The 25400-nt window shown below is 34.3% G+C and overlaps 1 protein-coding gene across 1 annotated transcript in view; it reads right to left on the reverse strand.

Moving 5' to 3' along the window:
- The window catches only part of LOC128212032 (uncharacterized), a 70348-nt gene that overhangs the window by 35683 nt on the left and 9265 nt on the right, over positions 1–25400 (reverse strand). The gene's annotated exons all lie outside the window — the stretch shown is intronic.

Genomic DNA, 25400 nt, shown 5'->3' on the forward strand with positions numbered 1-25400 from the left:
CATAGCTGATTCACGATATCCAAAATCACTCATCTAAATTAGTCAAGTGGATTAACTCTGCGACAAGAATCTGTCATTTATCTTTACAACGATGATGCGTTGATTAAAATTACAGAAGTTGTTCAATTACACTGATTAAATGAGAAATAGGATAATGTCCAAACAAGGGAATATTCATATTAAAGGTTTTACTTTTAAGTCATTTAAGCTTCATGGTAAACATTTCTTATTCCGAAAGTATCTGGAACATTCGTCAGACAATTGATTCTGAAATATGTCCATTGCGTGCAATGTTATAACTGATAAGACTGAATTAAGTAAGAAGAATAAAGAAGCAAACATTGTTATTAACATGGCATTACGAGGTTTGTTTGATCACACACGTTCCAGCATTCTACTCACAAAACATTTGTATCCTTATTTAGCCACAAGTAGTAGTATTAAGAAAGAAATATATAGCAGAGTCTGACTAAATTAAATTGCCGTATTACTGATGTCATCTTTACGAAGAAGTTATTCGTTTTCAATCAAGTAAAAACGTACAGTGAAATACTTACAACTGTTAAAGTGAACACTATTGGGTTGCCTATTCCTGACCATTTTATTTATTGATGTACACTTTGAGCAAAGAGATGGAGAGCTTATTAGAATTTGAAACATATGTTGGCATATTAGCCCGTATGACTTGTGATACTCTGTATCAGCCTGAAAATGCAGCTCATGAAATAATTACCATATGTAACGAGGTCAATCTTGTTTACGGTACAAGGGTGCAGTCCATGCCCATTTAGTGCGAAGTAATTATTATGCTCTAAGCAGTCTTGTTCAACTTCTAACATTTAAATATTAACAGAGTCAGTGTATTGAATATTGCTTACTTTATAGTGTCTACGTACCGCGTACCGTCCATTTGACAACCGATATCAAAAAGGTTTTCATTTTTTTAATTTCAAAGCGCAAGTAAAAACACTTTACCGAAAACTCCAAATGACATTTTTCAAGTTGTGAACATATCTGACATAACAGAATTTAGTCTGGGTTTATAAGGAAGGGGAGGCGTATTGGACAGTTTGATGTCTTAATCATAACCATTGCAATGCATGCAATTATTGTAATTAGCTATCATATAGAATATATTATATTGCCAACATTGTGACCGTGAAACTATTCCGAAATGACTTCTCCAACGATGGAATAACAGTTTGAATATCTTGATTGTACACTAAGACCACGCGTACAATAGAAATACTGATATTTTTAACAATCCAAACCAGCGTGTTGTTCAACAACATATTTCATCTCATTTATTATTTAAGGTCGGTAAAAGGTGAACAAAAAACATTTTCCAGAATGTTTTACACTCTTTTAGCAGAATTGTAACATAGAAAAATATTAATTTGCATGGATTAAGTATATATGTATATATATTACTTCATTATATCCACAGAAGTATATGATATTATACCTACATTTGATTATTTTCCAAAAGATGCTCTATCCTCACTTTACTTCAGAAAAGACAATTAAATATACCTATCGATTAACTGGTTTTATCTATCAAAGTAGCAATACAATGAACTTTATGTACATTTTAATGAGTTGGAAAGTTTGTGTAAAGAGGCTTAATATACACTGAACGAGAGACACTCAACGTCACCAAACAACATGAGATGCCTTTGATTTGCAGTCCTAGGTGGAGATTGGATCAAGGGATAATGTATCGGATTCATATGTCTGGTTTGGAAATATGTATAATATCGTTCCACGTCAAGGAACCCATGGGAATGACATGGAATATATCTTGTTGAGCGTAGGATCGAGGATACAATTGTAGAACTATCCATAATGTATGTACTTTTCTTTGTCCTTAACAGGCTTTTGTTTTGTTCGTTACAGGGTAAAGCTGAATTTGGCTTGTTGTACAACCGAGTTTGGCTGTCTTCGGTCAGTCCACAACCGGGTATGGTTGCCTTTGTTGTTGACTACAACGGCGTAAGGCTGTCTTTGGTGTTGACTACCGCAGGATAAGGCTAGTTTTTTTATATTTATCCTTTGTTGTTGTCTACAATATATGTTGTTGCTAATCACTACTCCAGGGTTATACTGCTGCTTTTTAAGTGGTCAACAACAAGATAAGGCTGCCTTCGTGTGAATTACAACAGGATAAAGCTGCATTTGTGTGTGGCCTTCAACCGGGTTGAGCTGCCTTTGGTGTTGTCTAAAATTGGGTTAAACTGGCTTCCTTGTTGACTACTACCATAATTATAAGACTTACTTGGAATAGTCTTCTACCAGGTCTTCTAGCAGGTAAGACTGCCCTAGTGGACTAAAACCGGGCTGAGCTGCCTTCGATGTGAACTAATACCTGGTAAGGCTGCCTTTTATGTGGTCTTAATCGGGTAAAGCTTCATTTGGTGCGGACTTCAACCGGCTGGGGCTGCATACGTGTGAACTACAACCGTTTAAGACTGCCTTGGTGTAGACTTAAATCGGGTAAGGCTGCCTTGATGTGGAAGGCAACCGGGTAAGGTTGCCTTTGTTGTAGACTAAAGACGGGTTAAGCTGCCTTTGGTGTTTAATACAACCTGATAAAGCTGCTTTTGTAGTGTACTCTCTACGGGTAACGCTGGCTTTGGTGTGGGCTACTTCTGGGTAAGGCTACCTTTTGTGTGGACTACAACCGGATAAAGCTACCTTCGTGTGAAATACAACCTTTTTAATTTATCATTGGCGTTAATTATAAATGGGTAGAGCTGCCTTTGGTCTGGACTCCAACCAGGTAAGGCTGTCTTTGGTTTGGACTTGCTGTGGCTTCCCTGCTGTGAACTACAACCGGGCAAGGCCGCCTTTTAGTGTGGGCTTTAACAGGGTGAGTCTGCGCTTGGTGTTGACAACAATTGGGTTAAATGTCTTCTATCGGGTAATTCCTCTTTGGTGTGAACTACAAACAGGTAAACCTCCCTGTGATGTTTACTACTTACGGGTAAGGCTGCCTTTGTTGTTGTCTACAACCATGTAAGAATGTTTTTGGTGTGGACTTTTGCAGTGTAAGGCTGGGTTTTGTTTTGCCTACAACTGGCTGCCTTTGATGTTGACTACAATCGGGTCAGGCTGCTTTTGTTGTGGACTTCAATCGGGTAAGACTGCCTTTGTTGTGGACTTCAACAGGTAAAGCTGCCTTTGGAGTGAGGACTTTAACCGTAAAAGGCTCCTTTGGTTTGAAGAACATTTGGATAAGGATGAATTTGGTGGGGCGTGCTACATGATAAGGTGCTTTCGTTTTGGTCTATGAACGGGTAAGTGTACCTGTCTACTACCGGTTTATGTTGCCTTTGCTGTGGTTTGCTAATTGGTAAGGCTGCCTTTGATTTGATCAACTACCAAGAAGCTTTGTCAAAATTATTATATAGCACAAATATATGCTTCATGTTTTCCCTTTGCAAAGGAATCTTCCTGATTGGTACAATAAAGTACGTTTTCGCGAAGGACGCAATAAATATACGTTCTTTTTATTCAGTGTTATGGTAGGCATGATTATTATGCGAAAGTTCGTCATAACATATAAGCAAATGTGCCCTAAACGAGCGTTAGCTACTTAATATTCTAGTAAGTTTTCGTTGGGACTCGAGAGATAGATTATGAGATGCACGTCACGGCCAATCAAATGCATGAACATAAACAAGTAAACTTATAATAAAGGAATGAATCGCGGGATTGATGTCATTATCTGGGTATGAACGCAATTGAGCTGGTCAAAGTGTGTGGAGTCCGAAGGACTCCATGCGTACTTTGACCAGCCAAATTGCGTTCATATCCCCGGTAATGACACCAATCCCGCAATTCATTACTTATATTAACACCAATAGTGCATTATTTCATTCAAGAATTGATAAAAAAATACTATATTTCGTTTAGGAAAACCTTACAATAATCCTTTCTTACCCATTCTGTAAATAGAACGACCCGACTGTTACCGGAAACGTTTTATCAAATGACGTCACTATAACGCGGGAAAAGATCAACCACTTAAAATCACTTTTAAACGTAAAATTGAATCACTTATGGCAACGATACATTTACAATATCATAATTTAACACATTCTAAAATGCTTGTTTATATTTAACGGCATGCTGACACAATACAAACATGAACAAGATCACATTTTTTATGTATATTGTTATACGATGAATTACAATCCGAACATATCCAAAGAAGTTGCGTTCATTGATTGATAAACGCAATTGCCCAAAAGCAGTTCATTTAGGGAATGGAAGTTGAGGTGTAAATATACACATATGAGTGCATAGTGTATTTGGCTCTATTTGTGTGTTCGAAACAATCGACTGTTAAAGTGTATAGTAGTCCTTTGCATTGTGCCTCAGAAGACGGGCTCTTTGATGAATTATTGTCTTTCGGGCCATTCCTTGTAATTTCAGTTTTATCTGTGGTACACTTAAATTAATTCAAAAGCATAAATTGTCAATTGTCAGCCTCTTGCAAGACAGTTACATAACAAAACTTACACGAACTGTGTATTTGTTGTAACTGTTTCAAACAAAACCAAAACCAGTTTCATTCGTTTTTTAACGAAAACCGAAACCGGTCTTTGAAACTTCCGAAACCCCTATCAGATGCGGTTTCATCGGTTTGTTCCATCCGAAAACTAGTTTACTACTTTATGGCGGATAGTGATCAACCTCGTTTGTTTTAACTCAAAAATTTTTTTATGACAATGCCTTACAATGGACAAATGAGCTAAATGAAAAGGGTTACATTAGTAATTTTGTATCTCAGTAGCTACAGTAGCTCCGCTATGTTGTTGAAAATGTCATGCATTTGTTACTTTAAGCAAAACTATCAAAACCGGTTTCGAAACTGCTGAAACCATTGAAACCAAAACTAACGCCGTAAGTATTCATACCTTCTTGTAAGAATATGATAACTTTATATTATCAATGCGTAATCATAAAGCAACGACGAGCTGATTCTCACATTTCAAATATGTGTTAAAGTCACTCTTTTCGGGTGTCAAATTAATAAATCATCAATGAACTAACATTTGATCAGTTGTTTCACTTATCTTGTAAATGGAATTTCTATATTGATTTGGAGTAAACAATGAGAATAATGACAAATGAATACATAGAGAATCTCATATGAATGTCCATTTTATACAGAATTTATTAAAGATATTTCTAAAATTGATAGAAAACGAGCTTTGGGGAGTGTTTTTATGCATTTTGAGTAATTAGTTTAATAAACTTCGGAGTGAATGTCAACAAATGTGAGAATTTATTTATATCATAAATACTTATATGCCAATTTACAGAGCTAAATACAGCGATGCATTCGTATTATCAAGTATTTACTCAAGTTATACAATCAGAAACGAGATAATTGTATTCTCAGTGCAACTATTACGGAGCAATACCAGACATTACGTTAAAACTTAAGTCTAAACTCGGCCGCTTAAGTGAAAAAAATATCCTTCAAACAGTCGGGTTTGCGGATAGATGGCTATTGCCAGAGTTTATTCATATTCGTGCAGTTGTCCCATTGCTCAGAGACAGATTGATATATGAGCATATTAAGTTCGGCTTACCACATTCATCCTTGTTTGTGTTATGAACAAAACGTTCGAATTGTCAACATACATTGTTTTATTTGAAAATTTAAATTTTATATAATTTGAAGCTAAACTCAAATTGTCTTCCCATTATTTAGATATTGAACGTGGCAGACATAATAATATTCATAGACAGATATAGGAAATGTACACTGTGTATTTTAAACGATATTGAAGATGAACTTTCATTTTGGTTTAAATTCTTATAATAATGTCTGTTAATAAGATTAACTAAAACGTTTTAAAGAAAAGATTTGAATACATAAAACCACCCCTAAAGACATCCTTTTATACAGTACTGTTAAATTAGTTTATCAGGATATTGTATAACTTGTTAGAAATTATATATTGAACATTATTCACTTTGTTCTTTCATGCATGCATTTTTTTGTGTGTGTGTGTGTGTGTGTGTGTGTGTGTGTGTGTGTGTGTGTTTATAACGATTAGCTATATATGCTTAAGTCAAATAAACTATTTGTTCTGTTCTCTTTAATCTGACAACGGTAAAAGCCACAGCAACTCCTTCTTGATGTATTCCATCAATCACAGTCAAGGAAACAAACTCTGGAGACCAATTAGTTCACACGCCTGGTGTGTCTGTAATAGCCTCAATATCTTGAAACAACGTCCAGACGCCTGGGCGTCTTTTGCAAACAATCCTGAGACATGCAAGGCACTGACGTTTCAGGAAATACATAAATTTGGCTTTAAAACTACTCCTTAAACCTGAAGAATTTCCAGGTAGTTATTTATATTGTGTATTTATTCTACATATGACCTGTTCATGTTATTAATCTACACGTCTTACAAAAACCAAATAACTTAATAGCCTATATATACAAACTGTAAGTGAAATATACGAAGCGGCATTAATCAATAGCTACTTTCAAAAAAGCGAAATCGATCAGTATCTAGGTGCGAAAAAATATTTTTTGCTTATGAAACGATAAGATTTTTGAAAAGGGACTCATTGAAACTTGTGAGATACAAAATAATCCAAAAACGTTATTGCTATCAAAAACTACTTTTATACCAAGAATCAAAGTGTTTCTGTTGCCAATTTTTACATTGCGATCGTGACATATAATTACTACAAAGTCCATGTCCATGTTTTAATTTCTTAAATAATACCAAAACCTGTTTGGTTTGTGGGTTTTCTAATCAGCCCCTCATTATTTACATTGTATTAGGAAATGTTTACTCAAACGACTATATCGCGAAATATGATTATTGGAAATGCAACAAATCAGGATTTGCATATGTCAACAGGCTACAGAGAACCACACTGTGTAGGACGCAGACACAACGCAAACAATTAAATAAGCGATCTTATTAATAACAGATGCCAAAAGCACTTTACTTTAACTCCCAGCTATGTTTAATATGACCAAAATGGAGGTATGTAACCCACTCCTCTTCGTATTGAATAGTTTAATTATAGCGCCGTGTTATTATCTAATTCAATTGATTATTGAATTGACTTTAAAACGCCACAAATTGATATTGGGCTTACATAAGTATAAAACATCACTGTAACAATGGGAACTTGGAACAAATGTTCGCATGCAAGCACCTAAAGCTCATTAAATGTAAAACGATACAAACAAACGTTAAACTCTGTGACTTAGACTAGTATTCGTCTACCAACAATTCTAGTGGCGCCCTAGAGAGGTGTTTTCCCTTCCAGACTAGACGAGAATAAATCTGCTTTCGTGTTCACGTGTGACACACCACATCCAAACTTTCCTAGATTCAAAACATTGAGTGATAAAATATATGTATCTTCTTGTAAACATATTTTTTACCTGATCGAATTCAAATACGAATGTCGCTTAGTAAAATCTGATTTTCTCCGGGTCAAAATCGGTATTCTTTTTTGATAATTTACAAAATAAATATCTGTTTGTCTCACCCATTTAAATATATTCCTTACGATAATATGGATATATGTATAGATAATGCCAAGATGGAAACATGAAATATTCATTAGTATAAGCATTTTATTAATGTGCGTCCGAGAAGATTTGAATGCAAAACCCACGATCAAGAATATTTCCTCTACCTCTAAAGCACATCGGAATCAATATTGAAACTTATTTGGGTATACGTCTTATGATAATTTAAACTATACTAGAAGTCCCTCCGTACCGGACATTTAAAGTGGCTGAAATAAAACTAGTTCGAACTTTTTTCTTATTCCTTGGATACACGCCGAAGGATTTAATAAAATAGGCGGGTGACACAATCGTTTCTGTGATTTGATTTGGAAATGGATCCGATTTTTATGAAACAGCCAAATATATGATATATTAGTGTGTAATGTCTATTTCTAAAATTATTGCCATCTCAAACATCGCGTCAATTACAATACGTTTTTGAATTGGAATGGCTTGATCGTTGCACGCAACATTATGCATTGTGTTTGATTACAAAGTATTGCAAATGACCGCAGCAGACACATCTTCGATGAAATTATATACAAAGATTTAACGAATAAACTTACCATGCTTCACACTTAGGAAATTACCGTCTGGCCAGTTGTGTCTATTGTATTTGTTTTAACGCAACATACTACCATATATAAATACTAAATAAAGGAAAAAAGTAGATAACCAATTTATGAATCCAAAGATAAATACATAATTAGTGGACCATCGCATTGATATTGTAAAACACACACAATAGGATAGCGTTGTAAGCGGTATAATGTGGTTTTAGCCGCATATCTCAAGTGTAAACATGACATAAACTAGTTTCTTCGGCAGACTAATGGTGGGAGGGTTATTAATTGTACATTATAGGTATCGGACACAATTTTAAATATTTCGTGAGGGGAGGTCGCATGAGATATTTATCCGAAATGGAGAATGTTAGTTTTAACAAAAACAACAACAACAACAACATCAATACTACTACTACTACTACTACTACTACTACTACTACTACTACTACTACTAATAATAATAATAATAATAATAATAATAATAATAATAATAATAATAATAATTATAAATGTTTTGGGGAAACTATTCCTAATAATATGACTACCTTAAACATATTTCGGGTCCACGATATTTTTTATATTTGTCAGTCGTAACTTAACTAAGAGTAGCATAATCAAGCTTCAATATTAAATTAAGATGAGTAAGAATGTTATCTAGATTAAACAGAAGACGTCTACCAAGTTTGGCCAAAACAGTTATATTTAATAATGATTGCGTGTGTAAAAAGTAAACACTTGCTGGACTAGCAATTCAATAGGTACCCTCAGCACCACTTCAACATCAGTTGCATTGATTGATATGTAGCTTTAAACCACAATGATACATTCTATATGAATAAAAGCTCTAATAGTGAATGCTCATTATATTTATTTTCTTTAATATATATAGTATTCCGATTCGTAAGTTATGCGATGACTACCTATGATTTTGTTTAAACATGTATAAAAAAGCTGCTATAAAGTTTCCTCGATTTCCTCATCCAATTAAACCATAGCTGATTCAAGATATCCCAAATCACTCATCTAAATTAGTCAAGTGGATTAATTCTGCGACAAGAATTTGTCATTTATCATTACAGCGATGATGCGTTGATTAAAATTACAGCAGGTGTTCCATTACACTGATTGAATGAGAACTAGAATGAAGCCCAAACAAGGGAATATCCATTTTAAGGATTTTACTTTAAGGTCATTTAAGCTTTATGGTAAACATTTCATATTCCTAAAGTATCTAGAACTTCATTTGTCTAACAATTGATTCCGAAATATGTCCATTGCGTGCAATGTCATAACTGATCAGACTGAATTAAATAAAAAGAATAAAGAGGCAAACATTGTTATTAAGATGGCATTACGAAGTTTGTTTGATCACAAACGTTATAGCATTCTAGACACAAAACATTTTTATTCTTATTCAGCCACAAGTAGTAGTATTAAGAAAGAACTACATAGCAGAGTCGGACTGTTGTGTGATAACTGATTTTTTACTTTGAACCATGTTTAATTATTGCTAAATTAAACTGCCGTTAAACTGATGTCAACTTTACGAAGAAGATATGTGTTTTAATCAAGTACAAACGTACAGTGAAATACTAAGATCGGTAGAAGCGAACTCTTTTGCGTTACCTATTAATGACCATTTTATTTATTGATGTACACTTTGAGCAAAGAGATGAAGGGCTTATTGGAATTTGAAACATATTTTGGCAAATTAGCCCGTATGACTTGTGATTCTCTGTATCAACCTGTAAATGCAGCTCATGAAATAATAAAAGATTTATTGTGCTCTAAGCTATCCTGTTCATCTTTTAACATTTAAATATTTACAGTCAGTTTATTGAATATTGTCTATTTGAGTCCCGATATCAAAAAAAGTTTTCTTTTTTTTTAATTTCAGAGCGCAAATAAAAACACTTAACCGACAACTTGATGTGACATTTTCTATGTTGTGAACATATCTGATATGGCAGGATTAATTTTGGGTGTATATGCAATGGGAGGTTCATTGGACAGTTTGATGTCAGCAATTATCGTAATAAGCTATTATATAGAATATCAAAGTGCCAACATTGTCATCTCGAAACTATTCCGAAATGACTCAAACGAGGCAATGCCATTTTGAATATATTAATTGTACACTAAGACCGCGCTTACAATAGAACCACTGACATGTTCAACAATCCAAACAAACGTGTTGTTCAACAACATAATTGATCTCATATTTTACTATACGTCAGTACAAGGTCAACAAAAATATTTTTCATTATTCATTATATCCACAGAAGTATATGATGTTATGGTTACATTTGATTTGTTTATCGAAAATAGCTGTACTTTCACTTTACTTCAGAACAAGATAAACAAATATACTTATCAAAACCATTCTCGTGAGGCCGTAAAAAGACCAGTTGCCAGAGGACGAAAGAGCTAGGATAATAGTTCACTTGGTACTTTCGAGAACTAGGTTACATAGTTTTGACTATTAACCGACAAGCAATAAGTGTTTTATTACACGACATACGCAAACGACTTAAAGGTTTGAAACAGTACTCCTTAGTATATGCGATCATAAACAAGCTGCTTCAAAGGTACCGGGCACCACTAATTAGTAATATACGTAATGTTTCAGTGACTCCCGTTGTCTTCTTTTTATAAATATAATGAAATACCGTTATTTTGAAGCACATTTCGATTTAAAACTGGTGTTATTTATCAAAGAAGTAGCAATACATTGAAAGTTATGCACATGTAAATGAGTTGGAAAGTTTGTTTTGTAAAGAGGCGTAATCTACACTGAACGGCAGACACTCAACGTCACCAAACAACATGAAACTACATTGATCCGCAATCCTAGGTGGATATTGGATCAAGGGATAATGTATCGGATTCATATGTCTGGTTTGGGAATATGTATTATATCGTTCCACGTTAAGGAACCCATGGGAATGACATGGAATGTGTCTAGTTGTGCGTAGGATCGAGAATGCAACTGTAGAAATATCCATAATTTGTGTACCTTTCTGTGTCCTAAACAGGCTTTTGTTTCGCTAACAACTGGGTAAAGCTGTATTTGGCTAGTTGTACAACCGAGTTCGGCTGTCTTCGGTTCAGTCAACAACCGGGTAAGGTTGCCTTTGTTGTTGACTACAACCGGGTAAGGCTGACTTTGGTGTTGACTAACAAATGATGAGGCTAGCTTTGATGCTTCCTTTTATGTTGTCTGCAACCGCGTAAAGTTGTCGTTGCTTATCACTACTACCGGGTAATACTGCTTTTTATGTGGTCAACAACAAGGTAAGGCTGCCTTCGTGTGAACTACAACAGGTTAAAGCTGCCTTTGGTTTAGACCACAACCGGGTAAAGCTGCATTTTGTGTTGTCTAAAACCGGGTAAAACTGGCTTCGGTGTTAACTACTATATGTACTATTATTATAAGGCTATCTTAACCGTTTTAGGCTGCCTTGGTGTCGACTACTGTTGGGTTAGGCTGCCTTAGTGTGGAAGGCAACCGGGTAAGGTTGTCTTTGGTGTGGACTACAAAAAGGGGAAAGCTGCCTTTAATGTTAAATACAACCGGATAAAGCTGTTTTTGAAGTGGACTTCCACCGGGGGGTATCGCTGGCCTTGGTGTGGACTACTTCCGGGTAAGGCTACCTTTGGTGTGGACTACAACCGGATAGAGCTGCCTTGGTGTGGAAAACAACCGGATTAATCTATCATTGGAGTTAATTATAACCGGGTAAAGCTGTCTTTGGCTGGGAATCCAACCAAGTAAGGATGTCATTGGTTTGGACTTCTTGTGGCTGCCTTGCTGTGAATTACAACCGGGCAAGGCTGCCTTTTGGTGCGGACTTTAAAAGGGTGAGGCTGCGCTGTGTGTTGACAATAATTGGGTTACTAGTAACCGTTTTCTATCGGGTAAATCTTCTTTGGTGATGCCTACAACCGGTTAAAGCTATCGTTGGTGTGGACTACAAACAGGTCAAGCTCCCTTTGTTGTTTACTACTTACGGGTAAGGTTGCCTTTGTTGTTGTTGTCTACAAGTGGTTAAGACTGCTTTTGTCGTGGACTTTTACAAGGTAAGGCTGCGTTTGGTTTTGCCTACAAATGGCAACATGGTAAGGTTGCTTTTATTGTGGACCTCAACAGGTGAAGCTCCCACTGACTTTAAACGGATTAGGCTGCCTTTGGTGTAGGTTTTAACTGGGTAAAGCTGGCTTTGGAGTGCGAACTTCAACCGTAAAAGGCTGCTTTGGGTTGATCACCATTTGGATAAGGCTGCATTTGGTGTGGCGTGTTACATGGTAAGGTGCTTTCGATTTTGGTACATGATCGGGTAAGGATGCCTGTCTACTACCGGTTTAGATTACCTTTACTGTGGTTTGCTAGTCGTTAAGGCTGCCTTTGATTTGATCAACTACATAGAAGCATTTGTCAAAATTCCTAGATAACACAAATATATGCTACATGTTTTCCGTTCGCAAAAGAATCTTCCTGATTGGTACAATAAAGTAAGTTTTCGCGAAGGACGCAATAATTATACGTTCTTTACATTCAGTGTTGTTTTGGTAAGCATGATTATTATGTGAAAGTTAGTCATAACATATAAAGCAAATGTGTCCTAAACAAGCGTTAGCTACTTAATGTTCTAGTACGTGGAATGCATGGACATAATCACGTAAACTAATAAACATATGAGTGCATAGTGTACTTGGCTCTATTAATGTGTTCGAGACAATAAACTGTCTATATTAGTCCTAATTTTAAGACAGTTACATGAAATGCATTAAATACAGGACTTATAATGCATAGTATTCATACCTTCTTGTACGAATACGGTAATTATATATTATCAATGCGTTATCATAAAGCAAAGACGAGCTGATTCTCGCATTTCAAATATGTGTAAAAGTCACTCCTTTCGGGTCTCTAATTAATAAATCATCCATGATGACATTTGATGTTGTTTCACTTATCTTGTAAATGGCATTTCTATATTAATTGGGAGTAAACAATTAGAATAATTGCATTAAGAATACTGACAAATTAATACATAAAGAATCTCACATGAATGGCCATTTAATACGGAATTTATAGAATTTGCTTTGGGGAGTGTTTAATTCATTTCAAGTAATTTAGTTTAATAAACTTCGGAGTGAATGTCAACAAATGTGAGGTTTTTTTTATATCATAAATACTTATATGCCAATTTACAGAGCTATTATCAATGCGTAATCATAAAGCAACGACGAGCTGATTCTCACATTTCAAATATGTGTTAAAGTCACTCTTTTCGGGTGTCAAATTAATAAATCATCAATGAACTAACATTTGATCAGTTGTTTCACTTATCTTGTAAATGGAATTTCTATATTGATTTGGAGTAAACAATGAGAATAATGACAAATGAATACATAGAGAATCTCATATGAATGTCCATTTTATACAGAATTTATTAAAGATATTTCTAAAATTGATAGAAAACGAGCTTTGGGGAGTGTTTTTATGCATTTTGAGTAATTAGTTTAATAAACTTCGTAGTGAATGTCAACAAATGTGAGGTTTTATTTATATCATAAATACTTTAATGCCAATTTACAGAGCTTAATACAGCGACACATTCGTATTATCAAATATTTACACAAGTTATACAATCAGAAACGAGATCATTGTTTTCTCAGTGCAACTATTACGAAGCAATACCGGGAACTGCGTGATAACCAGTCTAAACTGGGCCGCTTAAGTGAAAATATCATTCAAACAATCAGGTTTGCGGACGTATGGCTATTGCCTGAGTTTATTTATATTCGTGCAGTTGTCCCCATGCTCAGAGATAGATCTCTAGATGAGCATATAAAGGTTGGCTTACCACATTCATCCTTGTTTATGTAGAAGGTTATGAACGAAACGTTCAAATTGTCAACATACATTGTTTCATTGGAAAAATAAAATTATATATAATTTTAGTTGAACTCAAATTGCCTTCCCATTATTTAGATATTGAACTTGGCAGGCATAACAATATTCACAGACAGATATGGAAAATGAACACTGTGTTCAAACGATATTGAAAATAAACTGTCCTTTTGTTTTAAATTCTTATAATAAATATATGTTAATAACATTAACTAAAGCTTTTTAAAGAAGAGATTTGAATAAATAAAACAACCCCTAGAGACATCCAGAACTGATAAATAAGCTTTAGTATATCACGATATTGTATAACTTGTTAGAAAAGATATACTGAAAATTATTCACTTTGTTCTTTCATGCATGCTATATTGATTTGTGTTTTTTGTGTTATTATTAGCTTTATATGCTTAAGTCAAATAAACATTCTGTTCTGTTCCGCTCTACTCAGTGAAACCTAAAGCTCTCTTTAATCTGATCACGGTAAAAGCCACAGCAACTCCTTTCTGATGTATTCAATCAATCACATCCCAGAATTCAAACCCTGGATACCAATTAGTTCACACTTCCGGTATGCCTATAATGCCTCAATATCTTGAAACAACGTCCAGACTCCAGGTCATTTTTTGCAAGCAATCCTGAGACATGCAAGGCACTGACGTTTCGGCAATACATTAATTTGGCTTTAAAACTACTCCTTCAAGTCCATACGTACATGTAGTTCTTAATCTTGTGTATTAATTCCACATATGACCGGTTCATATCAATAATCTACACGTCTTGCAAATACCAAAATACTTAATAGCCTATATAAGCAAAATGTAAGTGAAATATACGAAGCGGCTTTAATCAATAGTTACTTTTACTTTCAAAAATGCTAAATCGATCAGTATCTAGGTGCGAAAAAATATTTTTGTTTATGAAACGATAAGATTTTAGAAAAGGGACTCATTGAAATTTGTGCGATACAAAATAGTCAAAAAACGTTCTTGCTATCAAAAACTACTTTTATACCAAGAATCAAAGTGTTTCTGTTGCCAAATTCTACATTGCGATCGTGACATATAATTACTACATGGTCAATGTGCATGATACTAGTTTTAATTTCTTAGATAATACCAAAACCTGTTTGTGGGTTTTCTAATTAGCTACGTGTACCCTCATTATTTATATTGTAAAAGAAATGTTTACTCAAACGTCCTTATCGCGAAATATGATTATTGGAACAGCAACAAAACAAGATTTGCTTATGTCAACAGGCTACAGAGAACCACACTGTGTAGGACGCAGACACAACGCAAACAATGAAACAAGCGATCTTAATAATAACCGATGCCAATTGCACTTTACTCCCAGCTATGTTTTATATAACCAAAATGGAAGTATGTAACCAACTCCCTCTTCGTATTGAATAGTTTAACACCAGCTCCGTGTTATTATCTAATACAATTTATTATTTAATTGACTTTATAACGCCAACACATGATATTGGGCTTAGAAAAGTATAGATCATCACTGTATATGGGAACTTAAAACATATATTATGCTCCTATAGCTTATTAAATGTACAAACAATAAAACAAATGTTATACTTTATAAATTAGGCTATTATTCGCCTACCAACATTTCTAGTGGCGCCCTAGAGCGATATTTTCCTTTCTAAACTAGACGAGAAAAATTATGTTCTCGTGTCAAATTGACACACCACATCCAAACGTTTCGTAGTTTTAATTTTTTTATTCAAAACATTGAGTGGTCGAACATATGTAGCTTTTTGTACGCATATTTTTAAAGCGATCGAGTTCATATATGACTGCCGCCTTGTAAAATATTTGTGTCTAAGCCTCAAAATCGGAATTCCTTTTCTGGTAATTTACAGTAACCGCCTGTAAGTCCCTACCATTTCTTTATATTCCTAAATATAATATGGATATATGTATAGAAAATGCCCAGATGAAAACATAGATCATTAATTACTATAAATATTCGTAATATATATTCTGAACGTCAGGAAAGTTTTGAATGAAAAATATACGATCATTCTTATTTCCTTTACTGTATCATAATCGGCCATTTTTACCTCTAAAGCACATCAATATTGAAACATGTTTGGGTAAAAGTCGCATGCTAGATTCTTATAATAGTTTTAACAATATTGGCAGTGCCTCCGTACCAGACATCTTAAGTGGCTAATATAAAACTATCTCGAACAATTGTTCTTTTTCCTGCGATACACAACGACAAATTTTATTTAAAAAAAAAGGCGCGTGACACAATCGTTTCTGTGATTGGATTTGAAAATGGATCCGGTTTTTATGATATATTTGTGTGCAGATAAAAAATAATTGACAAACATTCAGCTCAATCATTGTCAGCATTCTATAGAGGAGTGTAATGTCTATTTCTATAATTATTGCCATCTCAACATCGCGTCAATTACAATACGTTTCTGAATGGGAATGGCTTGATCGTTGCACACAACATTATGCATTGTGTTTGATTACAAAATATCGTAAATGACCGCAGCAGATACATCTTCGATGAAATTATATACAAAGATTTAACGAATAAACTTACCATGCTTCACACTTAGGAAATTACCGTCAAGCCAGTTGTATCTATTGTATTTGTTTATATGAATAAAAGCTCTAATAGTGAATGCTCATTATATTTATTTTCTTTAATATATATTATTCCGATTTGTAAGTTATGCGATGACTACCTATGATATTGGTTAAACATGAATAAAAAAGCTGCTATAAAGTTTCCTCGATTTCCTCATCCAATTAAAACATAGCTGATTCACGATATCCCAAATCACTCATCTAAATTAGTACAGTGGATTAATTCTGCAACAAGAATTTGTCATTTATCATTACAACGATGATGCGTTGATTAAAATTACAGCAGCTGTTCCATTACACTGATTGAGTGAGAACTAGAATGAAGCCCAAACAAGGGAATATCCATTTTAAGGATTTTACTTTAAGGTCATTTAAGCTTTATGATAAACATTTCATATTCCTAAAGTATCTGGAACTTCATTCGTCAGACAATTGATTCCGAAATATGTCCATTGCGTGCAATGTCATAACTGATAAGACTGAAATAAATAAAAAAAATAAAGAAGCAAACATTGTTATTAAAGTGACACTCTTATTCAAAATCAATGCATACACATGCATAACAAAAATACGTTTTGAGTGATTAAGCTTTGACTACTTAATAAATAAAGAATTTATGGAAAATATTAATTACTGATAACAAGATTGTAAGAGTGTATTTAATAGATGAAAACCCAAAAATATTAAGTGATTGGTCAATGCTAAAAGATATACAGTGATCTACTATCGTCTCATATGGTAGAAATACTGTGTTTTCTGCACATTGCTTTGACATTAAACTCGGAATCCTTTATAAGAACCATTGTTTTCAACATATTTTCACCCTTTCTAGTTTATTTAAACAATTGTATTAATTGTGGTAAATCTTTTTCGGGATTATAGTGCATCTTTAAGATGACATTACGAGGTTTGTTTGATCACAAACGTTATAGCATTCTAGACACTAAACATTTTTATTCTTATTCAGCCACAAGTAGTAGTATTAAGAAAGAAATACATAGCAGAGTGGGACTGTTGTGTGATAACTGATTGTTTACTTTGAATCATGTTAAATTATTGCCTTAATTAAACTGCCGTTGAACTGATGTCAACTTTACGAAGAAGATATGTGTTTTAATCAAGTACAAACTTACAGTAAAATACTAAGATCGGTAAAAGCGAACTCTTTTGGGTTGCCTATTCCTGACCATTTAATTTATTGATGTACACTTTGAGCAAAGGGATGAAGGGCTTATTGGAATTTGAAACATAGTTTGGCAAATTAGCCCGTATGACTTGTGATTCTCTGTATAAACCTGTAAATGCAGCTCATGAAATAATAAAATACTTATTGTGCTCTAAGCAATCCTGTTCAACTTTTAACATTTAAATATTTACAGTCAGTGTTTTGAATATTGCCTACATTTTAGTATCTACGTACCGCGTACAGTCTATTTGAGTCCCGATATCAAAAAAGGTTTTCATTCTTTTTTTTTAATTTCAGAGCGCAAATAAAAAAAATAAAAACACTTAACCGACAACTTGATGTGACATTTTTTATGTTGTGCACATATCTGATATGGCAGGATTAAGTCTGGGTTTATATCCAATGGGAGGTTCATTGGACAGTTTGATGTCTTAATTGTTATCATTGCAATGCAAGCAATTATTGTAATGAGCTATTATATAGAATATCTAAGTGCTAACATTGTGATCTCGAAACTATTCCGAAATGACTCCAACGAGGCAATACCATTATGAATATATTAATTGTATACTAAGACCGCGCTTACAATAGAAACACTGGTATGTTCAGCAATCCAAACAAGCGTGTTGTTCAACAACATATTTGATCTCATATTTTACTATACTATTTATGGTCGGTACAAGGTCAACAAATTTTTTTTTCATTATTCATTATATCCACAGAAGTATATGATATTATGGCTACATTTGATTTGTTTTTCGAAAATAGCTCAACTTTCACTTACTTCAGAACAAGATAAACAAATATACTTATCAAAAATATTCTCGTGAGGCCGTAAAAAACCAGTTGCCAGAGGACGAAAGAGCTAGGATAATAGTTCACTTGGTACTTTCGAGAACTAGGTTACATAGTTTTGACTATTAACCGACAAGCAATAAGTGTTTTATTACACGACATACGCAAACGACTTAAAGGTTTGAAACAGTACTCCTTAGTATATGCGATCATAAACAAGCTGCTTAAAATGTACCGGGCACCACTAATTAGTAATATACGTAATGTTTCAGTGACTCCCGTTGTCTTCTTTTTATAAATATAATGAAATACCGTTATTTTGAAGCACATTTCGATTTAAAACTGGTTTTATTTATCAAAGAAGTAGCAATACATTAAAAGTTATGCACATGTTAATGAGTTGGAAAGTTTGATTTGTAAAGAGGCGTAATCTACACTGAACGGCAGACACTCAACGTCACCAAACAACATGAAACTACACGCAATCCTAGGTAGAGATTGGATCAAGGGATAATGTATCGGATTCATATGTCTGGTTTGGGAATATGTATTATATCTTTCCACGTTAAGGAACCCACGGGAATGACATGGAATGTGTCTAGTTGTGCGTAGGATCGAGGATGCAACTGTAGAAATATCCATAATTTGTGTACTTTTCTGTGTCCTAAACAGGCTTTAGTTTCGCTAACAACTGGGTAAAGCTGTATTTGGCTAGTTGTACAACCGAGTTCGGCTGTCTTCGGTTCAGTCAACAACCGGGTAAGGTTGCCTTTGTTGTTGACTACAACCGGGTAAGGCTGACTTTGGTGTTGACTAACAAATGATGAGGCTAGCTTTGATGCTTCCTTTTTTGTTGTCTGCAACCGCGTAAAGTTGTCGTTGCTTATCAATACTACCGGGTAATACTGCTTTTCATGTGGTCAACAACAAGGTAAGGCTGCCTTCGTGTAAATTACAACAGGTTAAAGCTGCCTTTGGTTTGGACCACAACCGGGTAAAGCTGCATTTTGTTTTTGTCAAAAACCGGGTAAAACTGGCTTCGGTGTTAACTACTATATGTACTATAATTATAAGGCTATCTTAACCGTTTTAGGCTGCCTTGGTGTCGACTACTATTGGTTTAGGCTGTCTTAGTGTGGAAGGCAACCGGGTAAGGTTGTCTTTGGTGAGGACTACAAAAAGAGTAAAGCTGCTTTTGGTGTTAAATACAACCGGATAAAGCTGTTTTTGAAGTGGACTTCCACCGGGTATCACTGGCCTTGGTGTGGACTACAACCGGATAAAGATGCCTTGGTGTGGAAAACAACCTGGGTTAAATTATCATTGGAGTTAATTATGACCGGGTAAAGCTGTCTTTGGCTTTGAATCCAACCAAGTAAGGATGTCATTGGTTTGGACTTCTTGTGGCTGCCTTTCTGTGAACTACAACCGGGCAAGGCTGCCTTTTGGTGCGGACTTTAACAGGGTGAGGCTGCGCTGTGTGTTGACAATAATTGGGTTACTAGTAACTGTTTTCTATCGGGTAAATCTTCTTTGGTAATGACTACAACCGGTTAAAGCTGTCTTTGGTGTGGACTACAAACAGGTAAAGCTCCCTTTGTTGTTTATTACTTACGGGTAAGGTTGCCTTTGTTGTTATTGTCTACAAGTGGTTAAGACTGCTTTTGTCGTGGACTTTTGCAAAGTAAGGCTGCGTTTGATTTTGATAAAGCAAATGTGTCCTAAACGAGCGCTAGCTACTTAATGTTCTAGTACGTGTTCGTTGATAGAAAATGAGGTTGCACGTCACGGCCAATTAAATGCAGGGACATAAACACGTAAACTAATAAACGTATGAGTGCATAGTGTACTTGGCTCTATTAATGTGTTCGAGACAATAAACTGTCTATATTAGTCCTAATTTTAAGACAGTTACATAAAATGCATTAAATTCAGGATTTATAATGCATAGTATTCATACCTTCTTGTACGAATATGGTAATTATATATTATCAATGCGTTATCATAAAGCAAAGACGAACTGATTCTCGCATTTCAAATATGTGTAAAAGCCACTCCTTTCGGGTCTTTAATTAATAAATCATCCATGAACATACATTTGATCAGTTGTTTTACTTATCTTGTAAATGGCATTTCTATATTGATTGGGAGTAAACAATTAGAATAATTGCATTAAGAATACTGACAAATTAATACATAAAGAATCTCACATGAATGGCCATTTAATACGGAATTTATAGAATTTGCTTTGGGGAGTGTTTTATTCATTTTAAGTAATTTAGTTTGTTAAACTTCGTAGTGAATGTCAACAAATGTGAGGTTTTATTTATATCATAAATACTTAAATGCCAATTTACAGAGCTTAATACAGCGACACATTTGTATTATCAAATATTTACTCAAGTTATACAATCAGAAACGAGATCATTGTTTTCTCAGTGCAACTATTACGAAGCAATACCAGACATTACGTTATAACCTAAGTCTAAACTCGGCCGCTTAAGTGAAAAATATCATTCAAACAATCAGGTTTGCGGACGTATGGCTATTGCCTGAGTTTATTTATATTCGTGCAGTTGTCCCCATGCTTAGAGATAGATCTCTAGATGAGCATATAAAGGTTGGCTTACCACATTCATCCTTGTTTATGTAGAAGGTTATGAACGAAACGTTCAAATTGTCAACATACATTGTTTCATTGGAAAAATAAAATTATATATACTTTTTAGTTGAACTCAAATTATCTTCCCATTATTTAGATTTTGAACTTGGCAGACATAACAATATTCACAGACAGATATGGAAAATGAACACTGTGTTCAAACGATATTGAAGATAAACTGTCCTTTTGTTTTAAATTCTTGTAATAAATATTTGTTAATAGCATTAACTAAAGCTTTTTGAAGAAGAGATTTGAATAAATAAAACAACCCCTAAAGACATCCAGTACTGATAAATAAGCTTTAGTATATCACGATATTGTATAACTTGTTAGAAAAGATATACTGAAAATTATTCACTTTGTTCTTTCATGCATGCTATATTAGTTTGTGTTTTTTGTGTTATAATTAGCTTTATATGCTTAAGTCAAATAAACATTCTGTTCTGTTCCACTCTGTTCAGTATAACCTAAAGCTCTCTTTAATCTGATCACGGTAAAAGCCACAGCAACTCCTTTTTTATGTATTCAATCAATCACATCCCAGAATTCAAACCCTGGAGCCCAATAAGTTCACACTTCAGGTGTGCCTGTAATAGCCACAATATCTTAAACAACGTCCAGACTCCAGGTCATTTTTTGCAAGCAATTCTGAGACATGCAAGGCACTGACGTTTCGGCAATACATTAATTTGGCTATAAAACTACTCCTTCAAGTCCATACGTACATGTAGTTCTTCATCTTGTGTATTAATTCTACATATGACCGGTTCATTTTATTAATCTACACGTCTTGCAATTACCAAATTACTTAATAGCCTATATAAGCAAAATGTAAGTGAAATATACGAAGCGGCTTTAATCAATAGTTACTTTCAAAAATGCTAAATCGATCAGTATCTAGGTGTGAAAAAATACTTTTGTTTGTGAAACGATAAGATTTTAGAAAAGAGACTCATCGAAACTTGTCAGATATAAAATAGTCCAAAAACGTTCTTGCTATCAAAAACTACTTTTATATCAAGAATCAAAGTGTTTCCGTTGCCAAATTCTACATTGCGATCGTTACATATAATTACTACATAGTCCATGTGCATGATACTAGTTTTAATTTCTTAGATACTACCAAAACCTGTTTGTGGGTTTTCTAGTTAGCTACGTTTGCCCTCATTATTAACATTGTATAAGAAAATGTTTACTCAAACGTCCTTATCGCGAAATATGATTATTGGAACAGCAACAAAACAAGATTTGCCTATGTCAACAGGCTACAGAGAACCACACTGAGGTAGACCCAGACACGACGAAATAAGCGATCTTATTAATAACAGATGCCAATAGCACTTTACTTTAACTCCCAGCAATGTTTAATATGACCAAAATGGAAATATGTAACCCACCCCCTCTTCGTATTGAATAGTTTAATACCAGCACCGTGTTATTATTTAATACAATTGATTATTGAATTGACTTTAAAACGCCAACAAATGATAGTGGGCTTACATAAGTATGGAACATCGCTGTCACAATGGAAACTCGGAAAAAATAATCGTATGCAAGCACCTTAAGCTCATTAATTGTAAAACAATAAAACCAAATGTTATACTTTATGAAATAGGCTATCATTCGTCTACAAACAATTCTAGTGGCGCCCTAGAGCGATATTTTCCCTTCAAGACTAGACGAAAATAATTCTGTTCTCGTGTAAAAATGATACACCACATCCAAATCTTCCTAGTTTTAACATTCGTATTCAAAACATTAAGTGATCGAACATATGTACATTTTTGTACGCATATTTTTTACGCAATAAAATTCATATACGACTACTGTAAAATATTTCTGTCTAAGGCTCAAAATATGTATTGTTTTCTGGAAATTTACAGTTACCGCCTGTAAATCCCTACCATTTGTTTATATTCCTAAAGATGATATGGATATATGTATAGATAATGCCCAGATGAAAACATAGAACATTCATTTCTATAAGTATTCATAACTGTTCGTCAGAAAAGTTTTGAATGAAAAATATACGATCATTCTTATTTCCTTTACTTTATCATAATCGGCCATTTTTACCTCTAAAGCACATGGTAATCAATATTGAAACATGTTTGGGTATAAGTCGCATGCTTGATATTTTTAACAATATTGGCAGTGCCTCCGTACTAGACATTTTAAGTGGCTGATATAAAACTATTTCGAACATTTTTTCTTATTCCTAGGATACACGCAGACAAATTTGTTGAAAAGGGCGCGTGACACAATCATTTCTGGATTTAGAAATGGATTCGGTTTGTATAAAACAGCCAAATGCATGCTATATTTCTTTGCAGATAAAAATAATTGACAAACATTCAACTCAATCATTGTCAACATTCAATAGAGAATTGTTATGTCTCTTTCTATTACATGATTTCCATCTCAGCCATCGACTCAATCACAATACGTTTTTTTAATGGAAATGGCTTGAGCGTTTTAAGCAACATTATGCATTGTGTTTGATTACAGAATATCGTAAATGACTACAGCAGATACATCTTCCATGATATTATATACAAAAATAAACGAATAAACTCTCTATGATTCACACTAAGCAAATTACCGTCTGGCCAGTTGAATCTAATGTATTCGTTTCAACAAAAGATACCTAGATCAATAATTATTTTTATAGGGAAATAGTCGATTACAATTATATGAATCCAAAGAGAAATAAATAATATGTGATACGCATTGGCATTAAACAAAAACAATGGGATAGCGTTTTAAGCGGTATAATGAGGTTTCAGCTGCATATCTCAAGTGTAAACATGAACTTACCTAGTTCATTGTGAGTAATTGAGCATTAAAGGTATCGCACATTTATATTTTTATTATTTTGTGAGTGGAAGCCGCATGAGATGTTAATCCGGAACGGAAAATATAAATTAAAACTTCAATAAAATGTTCGGGAATGACGTGAAAGTAAATAACATTCCAGTCAGCCGGACAAAGAAAACCCCTATACCAACATAATATTTAACTTAACAAGACATGAATCTTTTGGAATGTGTTTTCTTCCAAACAAATCCACCCTTGCTCAGTTGACTGAAGGGAAACCATCTGCTGCCCAACCGACCGACCGACTGTGCAGCTACCTACCTTTATTCACACAACAGATTGATAAATAAACATTAGGGTAATCAACGCTCTCTTCTTATTTTAATCTTAATGTTAACACTTACCATACCATTGCTCTGTTTTATGACAGGTTCAAAACATTTAAAGCAGACCGTTAGAATGACAACCTTCGTAGTAGCGGTACAAGCGTTATTTCAATCGGCTATGAATGTGTTAGAAAGGTTTAGATCTTAAACTCGTCACTAGCACAATAAACGTATTTTAACCAGCCGCATTCCTTCTTTAATGTTTCAGGGTGGTACCCTTGGTAGCTGCCATCTGGAACCGAAGACGTAGTAAGGAGGATATTTGAAATTTTGGCTAGTGTTGGTATAAAATGGTGAACTCTGGAGTAATTTATGCTTCGTTTTTCTCCCAAATTCATCTTAAATATATTAAGAGTGCGCTCGCAATTTGCGCCACCTTCTAACGCTCACACTGGATCCGAAAATGGAATATGAGAATAAATCTTATTTATATTCGCATGCTAGGATCGTATTAGAATGTGTTCAATACTGTCTAACTCCTTGTGGAAGACAGCTTGGGACGGATGTCCAACGATTGATCTCATTTCTGGGATAATAACCGATATATTTGACGGAAAGACGCGTGACACAATCTATTTCTATTATTGGATTTAGGGATGAATACGGTTGTTATGTTATCTCCTATTGAACAGCCAAATTATTGGTCACTTCATGATTTATTTGTTTCACGATAATATCATTTGACAAATATTCCACTCAATCAGTGTCATCATTCTATAGAGTTTTTTTCTGTCTCTTTCTATATAATTATTTTCTATGCCAACGATCATGTCTATAACTCAAAATGTCAATATATTTCCCTAGGACTTCCGCTTTAGCGTATTGAGACGTATCAGGAAACATTGTATGTACACTTTAATAAAGTGTCAACTCTTGAAACAACATGCTT

Source organism: Mya arenaria, chromosome 12 (assembly GCF_026914265.1).
Source record: "Mya arenaria isolate MELC-2E11 chromosome 12, ASM2691426v1".
NCBI classification, from domain to species: Eukaryota; Metazoa; Mollusca; class Bivalvia; order Myida; family Myidae; genus Mya; species Mya arenaria.